This window comes from Mizuhopecten yessoensis, unplaced genomic scaffold (assembly GCF_002113885.1).
Source record: "Mizuhopecten yessoensis strain PY_sf001 unplaced genomic scaffold, ASM211388v2 scaffold7325, whole genome shotgun sequence".
NCBI classification, from domain to species: domain Eukaryota; kingdom Metazoa; phylum Mollusca; class Bivalvia; order Pectinida; family Pectinidae; genus Mizuhopecten; species Mizuhopecten yessoensis.
The window spans coordinates 301,442-316,751 of NW_018406991.1; positions in this window are offsets into that span (position 1 = coordinate 301,442).

Genomic DNA, 15,310 nt, shown 5'->3' on the forward strand with positions numbered 1-15,310 from the left:
AACTATATATACAAATGCTGGTAAAAAAGAGACAAATGCAGTCATGATATTAGAATTGATCCTGGGGTCTGGCCAACACCCTAGTGACCTAGTTTCTGAGTCACAGCTTGGAAACAGTTGAGATCCCCACCCTATGACCATACTTAAAATTGCTGGGCATGAACAATCTCATACAGATATGCTACAAGGATAGGCCTTGGGGTTTGGCGTATTCCCTTGGATCTCATTTGGAGAATATTTTGCCATGATTGCTTAGATATCCAGGTGAGCGATACAGGCCCTCTGGGCTTGTTGTCCTTCATTTCACAAGGACATAATGCACCTATTCTTTATTACCCATTCATCGATTGCCATTTTGCACGTAAATGTTAATGACACATCATTGGAGGATGCTAATTAATGAAAATTACAACAATGCGTCACAAAATAGGGTGAAAAAAGAGGAAAGGAAGAAATGCTGTTAAGGCATCAGTTACAACATCATCACATGACCTGATTTTCAATAAGCAGAATACAGAACACATATCTGAGGTATTATAGAAGATTTTAATGCTCAACGTGTTACTGAAGCAGTTAAATTTAAAGTGGTGAGCGGCTTTAATGTCACACTGACATAATTCTAGTTACATTTTCTCTTCGTTACACCTGATTGGATTCAGTTGTCCATATTTTATTACTAAATGTCTATTTTACAGTGTTGTTAAGCCCTAATTGACTTTCAAATACAAAACGAAATGTTCTTTCAATGTTGTAGATTGTCATCATGCTCATTACTGTACTTTGTGTTTTGTTTGGTCACAACGCAAGTTCCTGCTTAGTGGAAATGTAGAAATTAGCCCTGGTCCCGCAAATATGACTTACTATTTCTAATATACCAGGAATGTTGTAAATACATTAGACTTACTAAACTAAAATGTATGCCCTTCAGAATACGACATAAGGGAGGGGTATCTCTTTGGCTATAAGCTCAAAACCTCAGTGTGTGTATAAACCAGAATTCCAGACGGACTTCGAGGGACTTTGGGTTGAGAAAATGTCTATCAAACACAAACTATATGTGTTGTGTATATCTTCCCCGAGAATGTGATTTATGTTACCTACATAAATGAATTCCACAATTCTATCGAAAAAGTGTTCAATACTATGGACGAACAAAGCAATGTACTGATTTTCGGCGATTTTAATTTATCTAACAGTTGTGTGACCGCACAACGCACCAAAAGTACCGTTCGCACACCGTGCATACATCGTCCACACATGGTGCGCACAACTGTGCGATTTGGTACAATTTGTAGATCAATATTACGGAATGAAAATAAATACGGAAAGCTCGTATGCAATAATGAAAACTGTTTGCATTACTGTAATTTCTCATCAAAGTATTGACGATTATGTACAGTTTTACAATGCGTGTAAAACACAGCATTACAGTGACCGTTGAATGGGTTTGGCTCCAAGGTAACAGAACAGGTAAATAACAATTTGATGAGTTTTACCTGGCCTGTACCTGACACATAGAACCGATTTGCGATACCGTATGACCATAATGAAAACACAACTGGACGTTTAGTATTTGTTATTTGCATTCGGTTTGCCTATAGCTCCCCTTCACCTGTGTTTTCACACCCCTGGCTCTACCCGACGAAATACGTAAGCGCCCCAGGCGGGGGAAAACTACGGCCCAGGTACATGTGGATATGTTTACCTGTATACGAGACTGTGTTGTAATTTCACATGTGTCGATAAGGTCGTTTAAAATATACCGAAAACACAAATTCCAATTTTAGGAAAGTATAGATATAAAGATAAGCTTATAGATGTAGGTAGAATATAGAAACATACATAAAAATCAAGTGTATATGTTTAAACACGAAACCGTATATATTGTTAAGGCATTCCGCAATTTACACCAACCACGATTGTTATCGCACAACGTTCGTCCATCGTGCACACAAATGTGCGCAAGGGAATGATCGTCCAACTTTTAATCGTTCGCACATCGTGCACACATTGTTTACACATCGTGCGCACACCGCACATCGTTTTAGGTTGTGCGATCCCACAACTGTATAGTATGTGGACAAAGTCATCAACAGAATCCAATCTAGAGCCCAAGTATGTCAAAGACAACATCCATTACGTATCTGTTCTAATTCGCGCAGTGAACACTCACTCAACCAGTTTGTATCGGAGCCAACCAGGCTTGCTAGGATTTTGGACTGGGTATTGAGTTCTATTAAAAAACTAACGGTCGATGTCTCCGAACCTATACTGGCATCTGATAATAGAGCCGTGACCCGGGACGTGCGAGTTCCTGATAATCAGAGTAACGGTACAGCAGACCGTACTGCTTACAACTACAAGCATGCAGATTTCTATGTTTATACATATTGACTGGTCTTTTATTTATTTGAAAATGTAGACAATGCTTTTAATATACTTTACGATATTCTACAATCCATAATAAAGGCTTGTGTACCCAAAGTGAAATAACGTAAACGTCGTTTTCCGGTATGGTATGACACTGACGTCATTGCGGCCATCAAGGAAAAGGATTGGTTTGTTTTGGTTTGGTTTGGTTTAATTTTGTTTAACGTCCTATTAACAACTAAGGTCATTTAAGGTGTGTGTATGCAGGAGACCAGGTGTGTTGATATGTTTGCCTCTATGTGATAGCGCGGAAATGATGCTGACTTTATAGTGTTATCTCACTGAAATGCCATGCCGAATGCACCAAGCACAGCATTCCGCCCTGTCACATCATACAGACCGCCCTGTCACATCATACTGACAACGGTTGAACCAGTTGTTGTCATTCCCCTTAATGCTGAAAGTTAAGCAGGGAATAACAACTACCATTTTTAAGGACTCTGGTATGTCCCGGCCTGGGGACAGAACCCATTGCTCCCTCACCTGGGCGAACGCTAAACATTCAAGCCAAAAGTGAGGTGTTGCGAAGCAAGGCGCTAGGAAATTACATCTATTGTAACCAACTGCATAATCGTAAGAGGCGACTAGTGTAAGACTGGAATTCTGGTTCTGTGCCCTATATTTTGGGTCAAAAAACGACAATAAAAAGGACATTTGCTCCACCCATTTCAAATTTGGGATCTTTGTATTTCTATCTACCTCTAACTAGCCTGTGTTTCCTAGCACCTTCCTTGGCAATAAGTCACAAACATATTCTCCCTCCGGCACACATGCACGCATACACTGTACACACGGATACACGTCCTTAACTTACCTTCACATTGGAAAGGACGTTAAGACCTGTTATAATATCATACTTTTTCTTTTTTTTAGAATGTGTAAACATTCACCAAACTTGTTAATATTTCTACCAAAACGTTGCATGTCATACAAATCCTTTTGAAACAGTAAGTGTCTATAATTTTAATTGATGTTGATATTGTGGGTCTGTTCAAAAGCATTTGTTACCATAGCCACTTTTAATAATCTCATTCACCCTTGGTCTTTGACCCTGTTGTTTGTTTGGTGCTTTTTTATTTTATTATTATTTTATCGACCAGTTCTTGGCCCTAATAACCTCTCCAGAGTTGATGGGCCGTTTGGCAAATACTAATTTCAATGATCATTTTTTGATAAAAGGGTAACAGTGTTGTGAATTAAATAATAATATTCTAAAACTAAATATTCAAGCTTTTGAGTGCGCCACGTTACAACGCCCTAATCTTTTTCAACTTTGGTAATATTCTTAAATTTGAGCCTGCTTAAAGAGGTCTTTTACAGAATGTTTTACCCATATTTATAAGATACACATTTTTGAAACATGACTTACCTGTCATTGTTTGGCAACTTTGCTTCTTGTAACAGACATTGCTTCTTATAACAACGTTTCATCACTGCTTTCCTCAATACACAATTGCGTACGATGGCGACCGTTTGACAGCTCTGTGGTGATAATGAGTCCTTGCTGACCTTTAACGCCAAATATTTTGAAAAGTCCGACTAGGAATTCTGCTCGGAATGTCTTCGAGAAAAGAACACAAATGAAAAACATTATTACCGGATTTAAACATGACAGCAAGTCCGAAATAAATCTTCCAATACCGAGATTATACATCAAAGTGTCATTATCATAATGTCTGACTGAAATGCTATTATCGATAATATTAACTACTGTGGCTGGAACAGCAAGAAGCAGGTACACGGATGAGAGCACTAGGACAGTGTATGTTAAATCGGTTGGAACGCGTGATGTCCTTCGCCTTGATAATGAGCACATTTCAATAGTTGTTGCCAAATTTAAAAGCAGCAATGTAAATAAAGGTATGAACACATAGCAACTAGCCGACATCCATCGCCAAATGACGGAGAGCAGATCTTCCTGAATTGGTACGCACGTGCCTCGCATTAGTTCGTACGACCACATGGCATGAACACTGATAACACATATACCGGTGAAAACAAGTACCAAAGCTATTTTTGCCATGAATACCTGACACATTCGCTCTGCAATTGACGGATGGCATATCGAAATATAACGGTCAACGAGAGCGGATACAAGAATCCAAATTCCAGAATATGCCACTATCCTGTACACAAATTCCCAAATACGACATCCCCAATCCGTATAATTCTCAAAATGTGTCATATCGGCCACTAACGACAGCCAACTCATTCCGTAAGATAAATATAAGTTCATAAGATTGATAACGGCATACGCAATAAGGTAAAATCCAATAGATTGATTTCTCAGCTTTTTTCGTCTAAACACAAGAATACACAGTACATTGCTGATTGTTCCGATGAGTATAATGATAGGTATAAACGAAATGAGGACCTCCTCCTGCATCTTGCAGTGTCTAAGACGTCTTACGAGTATAGTGAAGTCAACGCTCGAACGATTTCTTGTTGTCAACTCTGTCTCGTCAACGTCACACATACCTGTGATTGATTTTTATTCGTTTGTTTTGCGGATATATGCATCACCTTTATCCACCGAGCAACGTATACATTCATTAACGTACTCACAACAGCGACATGACGAACTTCCACGACTGAAAACTAGGATACAGTGCTTGACAGCGAGAACATTCATTTACTATACTAGGATCAATATGCGAGCTGTACCATAGCTGGGTTCTAGCGTAGGAATACTGTGACAACGCTCTTTACGATTACATATTTAATACCCAAGCCGAGGCGTTGTCTGATTACAAATAGGTTTTTTGACGAACATGTAATGATGTCGTTCTGGCATTATTTGTTCTGAATTATTTTCTTCATTCTGTTATTTTCTTTTCTTTTCAAGAACACATTACTCCTGAATAACTCGTGAATAATGGTCCATAATCAATTTAACATACACTTCTTTAAATTCTCGTTGAAGATGTTTAATACGAAACTAACAAGAAACTAACAAAAATGCAGCATAATAATAACAAGAGGCCCAGAGGGCCTGTATCGCTCATTTATATAAAATAAGATTTAGATAAAGCTATAGGATAAAACTCCTTACATGTACCTATGACTCTTGGTTTTTCAAAACATGTTACAATATTTTACAACAGTGACCTTGAAAGTCTAATATCTATGTTATTCAGTTGAAAAAAATAGGTCACACTTATCCTACTCATTCATACGTTTAAAACGATCCACCTAAATGCCACGCATGTGACACTCCATTTACAGTGGAACATTTTTCATTATTGGTAATTACTTTCGAGTCCCGGATATGAAAATCCTTTTTTCTTCCGTTGACTCGAAGGCATAATTTAACTTTTGGAAGGACATCAGACTATATTATAGACTATGAAGTCTTTTAACCCACCAAACCTTTTTTGACGTTTTTTATACAGCACATTTTCTATATTATCTATACATTATCGCTATTACTTTCATCATTTTAACCATCGTACATGCAGATGCTTGATCCAATGCATTACCAGGGGCTTCGTCTGGCTTTATGTGATTTTCCTACATCACCAGCCGCGACCCTCTGCGTTGAAGCAAATGAATCACCTCTAAGCGAAAGAAGAACAAGATTATTACTACAGTTTGATACCTCTTATCGGTTAAAAGCAAACCCAGAAAACCCAGTTTTCCAGTCAGTATTTTATCCAAATTATACACACCTTTTTAAACACAATGATAAATTAATTCCATCTTTTGGCGTACGGCTTCTCGCACTCCCTCGGTTCAATACAAAAGTTATTTTTCAGAGTACATCTCGAGATTTCCATTACATAAAATTGTATACACCGACAGTTCTAAGGTCGATGAGAAAGTAGCTGCAGCATGCGTTGTCGGCAACGTGTCTTCTTTCTGCCGTTCACCTTATAGTCTGGAAGCTTGTCATCCAGATATCAGTATCTGGATGAACGCCAACATGCTTAAACTTAATCAGGAAAAGACGGAACTAATCGTCTTTTCCCCAAAATGTCAGCGAACAATGGCTCTCCAGCTCAAAGCTGGTGCCAGAACTATTGAGACTGTTCCAGCTGTTAAAAATCTAGGGGTATACTTTGACAGTTCTCTGAACATGGAGAAACAAGTGAACGCTATTGTCAAATCCTGTTACTACCAGATCAGGAACATCGGCTATATTCGGCAGTTTCTTACTGCAGATGCATGCAAGATTTTGGTGCATTCACTTGTTACCTCTCGGTTGGATTATGGTAACGCCCTGCTCTGTGGTATATCTGACAAACTAACTAGTCGTCTGCAGAGGGTTCAGAACACTGCAGCACGGCTAGTTACTCGTACTCGAAAGAGAGAGCACATCACACCTGCGCTTTATTCGTTGCACTGGTTACCTGTACGATACAGGTCGCAGTACAAAATTCTGGTATACACATACAAGGCACTGAATGGAACAGCTCCTCAGTACCTACAGGAACTTGTTACCCTGTATCAGCCGTCAAGATCACTGCGGTCGGAGTCAGAATCTTTGTTGTGTGTCCCAAAATCTCGTACTGTGACCTACGGAAACAGATGCTTTGGGAGGGTTTCGGCTACGTTGTGGAATAGCTTACCATCTGCTATTAGGAAGTCGAATACCCTGGCCAAGTTCAAGAGGGACATAAAAACTCACCTCTTCACGTCTGCATTTTAGAACCTTTGCAAAGACGTCATGTAAATACCACCCTTTTATTTGTTCAATTATATGCACATTGCTTGTTAAATGTATGAAAGTGATTGCAAGCCTTTGTTGTTTGTTTTCACAATTATAACCATAACTATTATCCATATGTTGAAAGCGCCTTAAGAGTAATTTTACAAATTATATAGGGCGCTATATAAATGCTGTATAATATTTATTATTATAAATGCCTCTATTTTCACAGCTGAAGCAACTGCACTTGGTCTAGCTTTGGATGAAATCGAAAAGAATAAAATAAAAATAAAAATATTATCTGCTTCGACTCTTTGTCACTACTTAAAGGTATTAAAAACCGGATCTTTAACAACAATCTCGTACAAAATATTGTCCTCCGTATTAACAGAATTTTAGTTTTCTGTCAACTGCCCTTGACTTGGATATCCGGCCATGTCGGAATAAACGGAAAGGAAAAAGTAGATAGAACTGTTAAGGCAGCACTTAACCTGAATACGAAAGATATTAAACTGCCTTATTCTGATTTTAAACCTCCAATAGCTCATTTTATAAAAACAAATTGGCAAAAAAATGGTCTGAAGAAAAGAAAAAATAAGTTACTTTTAGTTCAACCTAATGTAGGTTCATGTGCAAAAGGTAGAGCAGACCGCAGAGAGGAAGTTGTCCTTCCACGACTACACATAAACACATAGCTACATTTTGCATGGGGAAGACCAACCTTGTTGTGTTCAGCCATTTACAGTCAAACACTTTATGACTGAATGCGCTGATTACAAACAAATGTTATAACGTACCCTCTATGAAACGTTTATTCGATACAGTTTCTGTGCAATCAATCTATGATTGATTCAACACACGGGTACATATTCACAGAGGCAGGGCAGGTAGCATAGATAGCATATAGTAGCATACTGTATATTGTAATGTGTTGTGTACTCGCATCATTCAAACAAAAAATTACCATGGCCCTAAATAACCATAGTTGTCGATGGGCCGTTAAACAAAAACAAACAAACAAATAATTCCAAATATCATCATCCTATAGGTCTTAGCTATTGAGAAGAGTCATATAAATATGTTAACACATTTGCAACCTTTATTTGTCTCTTTCTTAGGAAGCAACAAATATCACGACCCTATGTGTTTCAAAAGAAGCTGTTTTTTGCCATATTTAACCCCAGTGACCTTGAAAGTAAGTTGAGATAATTTTCAATCACACACTTTATCAGCTCCATTCGTGAAAATTACAGGCAAAATATTATAATTCTATGCCTTCGATTATTCTGAAGAAGTTGTATAATGTTTAATATGTTTGACCACTGTGATTGAAAGATGGTCGAGGTCAGTTTCATTTGCAAACTTGTCGGCCTCATCCTAAGAAGCTACCAGCAAAATATTTTGATTTTATGCCTTTCCTTTCCTCAGAAGAAGTAATTTCCTGTTTTTGACATATATTTCCCCTGTGACATGAAAAGCAGGTTAAGGTCATTTACATTCGCAAATTCGACTGGGCTCCATCTAATGAAGCTACATATGAAAATAACACAGCTATATGCCTTTTATTTCTTCAAAAGACGCCGTTTGCAGGGTTTTTTCATAATAAACCCGTGTGACCTTCAAAGTAGGTTGAGATAATTTTCAATAGCACACTTTGTTAAGCTCCATCTAAAGAAGCCACAAGCCAAAAAATATTATGCTATGCCTTTTGATATTTCAGAAAAAAATCATTTTATGCTTTTGACATATTTGACCCCTGTGACCTTAAAAAGTAAGTCAAGTTAAGTTTCCTTCGCAAATTTGGTCGTGCTTTATCCAAAATCTACTCCGTTCAGTTCTTCAGGAAGTTGTTTAGAGTGATTGAAAAAATTGACCTCTGATACCTTATAGGTAGGTCAAGGTCATTTTTACTCTCAAACTATGTCGGGCGTGATTACCCCGAAACGCTACCAGCCAAAATATTAAGCATCTATGATTTTAAGTTCTAAAGAAGAATTCAATTAAAGTGTTTGACATATTTGACGCCTGTGACCTTTGTTTTTTTTCAAATTAATAGGTAACAATCTTGAATTTTGAGGATCACAGCAGTGGTTAAAAAAACAGTTGCATTGGTCCCTTTTGGAGAAAAACACTTTCTAATAATTCACATGAATGTCCGTGTATGCTGTGTATGCGTGAACGTGTGCTGGAGGCAGGGTATGCTGGTATTTTTGCCTCCTTGTGAGAACGAGGATCTGATTCTGCTACTGAAGTAATCTTGATACATGTATATGTAGGTTCCCTTTTGTCTATAGCTCTGCATGTTTGCCTGTTAGAGTAATAATAAAAACAAATTGTTCTAATGGCGGCCACCTTGGTATATGACAGTTGGGATTTGTTTTCGCTATTTCTCAAACAATACTTGAGTGATCTTTCTCTAATTCTATAGCGCCTTGCTTGACAACATCTTACTTTTTCGCTTGAATGTTGAACGTTTGCCAATCTGAGCTGGCTCAGTTTTTCTGTGAATGACTTGCCAAGCAAATCCTATGGCGGATGCATCATTGATAAATATCCTTACTGTGTGACACTTAATTGATGCAATTCCAGACTCTGATACCAGGTTACGGATCAGAGAATTGAGGTCAAAGAATCTGAATGAGGCAGAGACCAATGCTATCCGGCTTGAAGCCCACAGATTGGCAGATAAACAAAGACGTAAGGTAATACACATGATACGACAGGAGGGAGATATTCCTGTGTATCATACTCAAACGCCGTATCCTCCTAAAATGCAAGAGGGCATTTAACAAGTCCATTCAAGCCATAAATACGACAACCAAACGGTTAGTCGACTATAGAGATCTTAGTAAAAACCTAAACGGACAAAGCCTAGAAATATGTGGAATGGGAATGGAAATGGGAATAAAAACTGTAATAACCAAAGAAATATGTGGAAAGGGAATGGAAATGGAAATAATAACTAATAACCCAGTGCCTAACTCACAATATGGGTAATTATTCTCAGTACACAGATCAGGATAGATCTATAGAAATGGGAATAATTGGAATGTTACGACACAAAATAGGAACCACACATTTGATTCACAGAACAAAAGTGGTACTTATGGAGTGTGATCCAGAATTCAAGGTCAAACTTAAAATTGTCTTACCCAACCCCCAGTCAAATGGAGGTAACTGAGTTACATCAGGGAAACTAATAGATACGGGGCTCAAGGGTCGGAAGTCAGTAGTTGAGGTGGAGATATCCAAAGATATTTCTGTGAGTAAATAATGATGATCACACTCGCATATCTGTTTGTGCACAGATTAAGGACAAACCCCTGTCATTGCAACTGTTACAATACTAAGCAATAACTGCATTCAGACATTGGGTTTAGAGAACCTTCAGGTGAAACCGGTTAAATTAAATTTGATAACCACAACTGGAGATAAAAGCATCATTTATTGGTAGATGCGAGTTAGATATTGTCTTGAGGAAACCACAGGCTACAACAGGAGGTCCTTATTGCAGACATTAAGCAACACTGGATCATATGTTTAGAGTTTCTGACAAAACACGCTATTGACATTCTTCTAAACAAGAATTGCTTGACAATCAAAGGAGACAAGAAACAATGTTTTCGATACCAAGCTGATGCTAATCCAGCTTGTAATAGATTTTCTAGATAATTTTGTGAGATGATAGTTCCGGGGGATTTTGATGATCAAATTTGTAGACAAAACACAGCTTTGATAAGAGTCCTCACCAGGTTTCACAATGAAGCATGAGGTGTTAGCAAAAGCTATTGTGAACCCAAATGCGGGGTATTATTCCCATAAGAATTCCGAACTTGAGCGATAGAGAACGCAAAGTGTACAAGAATTCGGTAATGGCAACTAAAGATATTATTGAGAAGTTATGGATCAGGGGCATGAGGAAGTACATGTCAATGAGGTCAATATGGGGAAGAAACCACAGACCAATATAATAACGGAACATTGAAAGTCCCTTAATGAACAATCTTGTGTTAATCTAAATAAAAGTGAAATAGGTCAAGTTAGAGAGTTACTCATTAAGTACAGGTTTTGAAAAAGGAGAAAGAACAGAGAGGAAGAAAAGAGAAAGGACAGAAAGCACCAAGTTTTATTGGATGCGTTATGATTCACTTACCATCAAAGATGGAGTTCGCTGTCATAAATGGGAGAGTAAACAAGAGAGACAACCCATATTACAAATGGTTATTCCAAATACCTTGAAGAAATTGATATAGAGACAGTTACACAATGGTATAACCAGTGGGCATTTAGGTAATAAGAAAACATTCTCTTAAATATGTGACGAATGTGCATCTCGGAAGTCATCAGTTAAATGGTCAAATGGACCATTACATACCTACAATGTTGGTCTCCCTATGGAAAGGTTGGCCATTGATGTATTAGGTCCATTACCAATTGAGTCATAGGGGAAATTCATATATCCTAGTAGTGGCAGATTATTTCACTAAATGGGTTGAAGCAATTATAATTCGGAATAAAAAGGCTACTACAATAGCACAGAAAAGGACCATATGTGGTAGTTGCGAAAATAAATGACGTCATTTAAATCTAGACATAAGGAAGTTCATTATAATTATTTGAAATTGTATGAGAGGTAATGACAAACCAAAAATGGTTCAAAGATAAGAATGTCCCATATAAATAAATTAACTGTAAGTACATATATCAGTTTGATACTTAACACTTCAAATTTGTTACGAGGCAAACTATGGCAATCAGGTACAGGTGCACCTTGTGTAATGTGGACATTGCAAAGAGATCATTTTGTGAGCGTCAGCTTGTGTCAGTACACAGTGGAGTTGTATATGAAAGAGGGAAAGTACAATACTTTAAGCAATAGAGATATTATATTTATTCACATATTTTGGTAGTTTGACCGCAATTATGGTAACGTTACTTCAAAGGTTGAAATGGTCAGCTGACCAACGGTTTGAATATGACGGGAATCTGCACTTGTGGTGAGTGTCGTCTCAAGTACAGTAAATATTCATATTAAAGGCCAGCAATGATGCATAACGGGACAAAAAAAGACTTAAGCAAGTTACATGAAGATGTCTGTGCAATGGCGAGTCAGGAGTCGTCACATTGTAGCTTAACGCTGCGTTCGAAGTGGAACAGTTTAGTCCGCGCCAATGTATTGTTGATATCCGAGGCTAACTGCACGCGCTTTGTAACAAGCGATCTGTAGATCTGATTGATCGAGACTTGCTCGTGTCCCTCTGGTTGCCTATATACACCGGTCAAACTCGCTGGTCGAGTAGACGGACAGCGACCACTGACCAGTTCGTCACCAGAAGAATGGTTGACAGAAACATGGTAAGCAGGGTTGTAAAACTAAGCAAATTACCTTTTTGGTTCGTAAGTTTCCATGTAATGGATGTCTAGTAGACTAAGGGAAACAACTCGTACACAGGTTATGTATAGTAGTGACCAGATGCTGAAAGCTGATCTCGATTAAACGACACAAGTTCCGTAGATCTCACAAGTCACTTAAATTAATAAAAAAAAGTCCCGCCGATCGTAGATAGAATGGAAAGCTGTCCTGACATCCCTGCTTTACCTTCGAGGTACTGGCGCAGGGTATGGAATGCGTCAAGGGCCGGAGTTGTAGATGGAAATGGGGTTGGGTCGAGTCTCGACGTCACCAGCCTCAGCATTGGCATGTGGAAACGATTCCTCTCTAGCAGCAATGACATCTACTATGGCGTCGTCGGTCACATACTCGCTCGTTGATAGGTTGCCATCGGCACTAACATAGTCAGATAACGGAGTCTGCATACAAGCAAGTGTAACGAAGGGCAAGTCATCATCGTCGTCACCATCGTCTTTGGCTGTAGCGCAGAGGAACCAGCGTCGTTGAAGCCGCAGTGTATAATAATTACAATAAGTTTATATAATAATACTAATTATTTTGTGAATGACCCCAGCGACTAAAGAACGACTGTTCTGAGTACATCTTGACTAAATTAGATGAACAGGCCACATGGGCTTTGTGAACAATGTTTACTTGCCGAAATATACGCAATTTAAATTCTAATTTAATCGGCCTTGCTACTTCCAGTCGCCATTTTGTAAACAGGACCTAAACTCGAGCTGATGCGCGTTTGAAAGAGTTTAAAGTATTGCAAAGCTTCTAAACGATCGTGCCCAGAACATACTCTCTAAGGATGATGTTTTTGATAAATTTACTATCAATTATACTATATTTCCTTTCTGTATCACTCATTAATTCATAAAAGAACAAATTTATTTTTTCCCGTTCAAACTTTTTTCTTTCAAATGTTTATTCTTTAAACTATCTTTAATTAATAAATTATAAAGATTTTGTGAATTGAAAAATTTGCATTTTTTACGTAACCGGAAGGTTACGAGAACGTGACTCGGAAATACCTCGCAACATAATCAGGATGGTAAATAAAAAACTGACGTGTATCGAACATTATCAGATTAATACCGTATGTATTGAGATACTGATGTGCTAGAATACAACACAAGGTAACATTCATTTAATCCATTGCTATCACATCAAGTACTAATTGAAATTTATGCGAAAATATCAGCATTAAATGAGGGCGAAAATTGAGGAAAATTGTGAAAATACATGATTTTTAAAGAAAATTATCAGGGGGGTGGGGTTCCTGAAGCCCAAAAAACCCCTCTGGATCCCCCACTGAACAGTATACCTTAACTTGTGTCCTTCATCGTGCAGAAGATTATACATAGGCGCATTCGAGGAAAAGTTTGTGATTAATAGCTTGTGTGAGTGTTTTTTTATCTTAAAACTATCGGATAAAAGCATAGTGGCATGTTACATCAAAATACAAGATACAAGAATCATTATTTTACGTTGAATATATGTCATAGTTGACATAAGCTCTCAGGAGCTTGTATTTCGACAAACATATACATGTACATACAAATGTATATATATATAAATGGTAAAACATTGTAACAGTGTAAAGGCAAACAACAAATTTTATCACAAGATACCTACGTTGGAAGGATTAAGATAAAGATGCTAAATAATCATGCTGTACAAAATTTGGCACTAAAACAACTTACTTAAAAACCAGTCCAGAGGGCAGGTGATTGGGACATAGGATTTATTTGTAACCTGGAGCACAGATTTGGTAGCAGTTAATATTAAAAGACATTTTTAGTATTGATGCTGCTCATGATGCCAGTGATGTATTTTTCGCTTACAAGTTAAAGCGTCATTATCCAAAGGGTAAATAGTACAAATTGAAAAGTGAATTGCCTACAGCTCGTGTCAAATATAAAAAAACATTCCTCTCATGTTATTTCTCATCACCTGGACATTTGTAAGTTAGAAGAGCTGGTCTCGCAGATGCTTAAACTATGAATATATATACAGTTATACCACAGTATTGTATTGTCTCGGTATGGCTACGAATGCATTCCAGGTCAGGTAATAGAGCATCAAATGTATTAAATTCAAATATATCACCACTTCACGACAATCATGGATTCATATGGGTACAATGTTATTAAAATAACATTCATACAATGCATGCAAGCTGAACTTAATAAATCATTTGTTTAAAATTACAAGTCATCATTTCCATGAAATTATCCAAATAAATAAGATCTTTATGTCAAAATAAACTTCAGGTTTGATTTAGTATTGTTTAATGTATGTCCTATCAACAGCTATACATGGTCATTTAAAGACGGCCTCCCCATATGCTAGATGCATGCGTGTGGTGAGTTCATGCATAATTAATTTGTGTTTTGGGAGTCTGTGGTATGTTCATCAGTTTGTCTCCTTGTGATAGCGCAGGACTGATGCTGACTTTATAGTGTCATTTCACTGGAGCATACTGCTGAAGACACATCTTATTTTACGATCTAATCTCGTTATCTCACCATCTTCAATAGCCAAGGGTTCATAATTTAAATTTGTACTATTCAACCTTGGCAGATTTAGCCTTGTGTTTAATTTCCCTCCCCTGCCACCTAGCAGAGACACTTTACTAGCAAAACTTTAAACTTTCAAGTTTATTTCAGCACTGGTCGCCTATGTATTTCCCTTGGTTATCATTTACAGTTAGAATATGGCCAATTATCTCTACCAACTGATCAAATACAGAAAATGTTTCTTTAAGTATTGTCCTCCTTTGTTTTTTGACATAAATCATGACATAGTCGACAAGGCAACTTGGTACTGGGCGC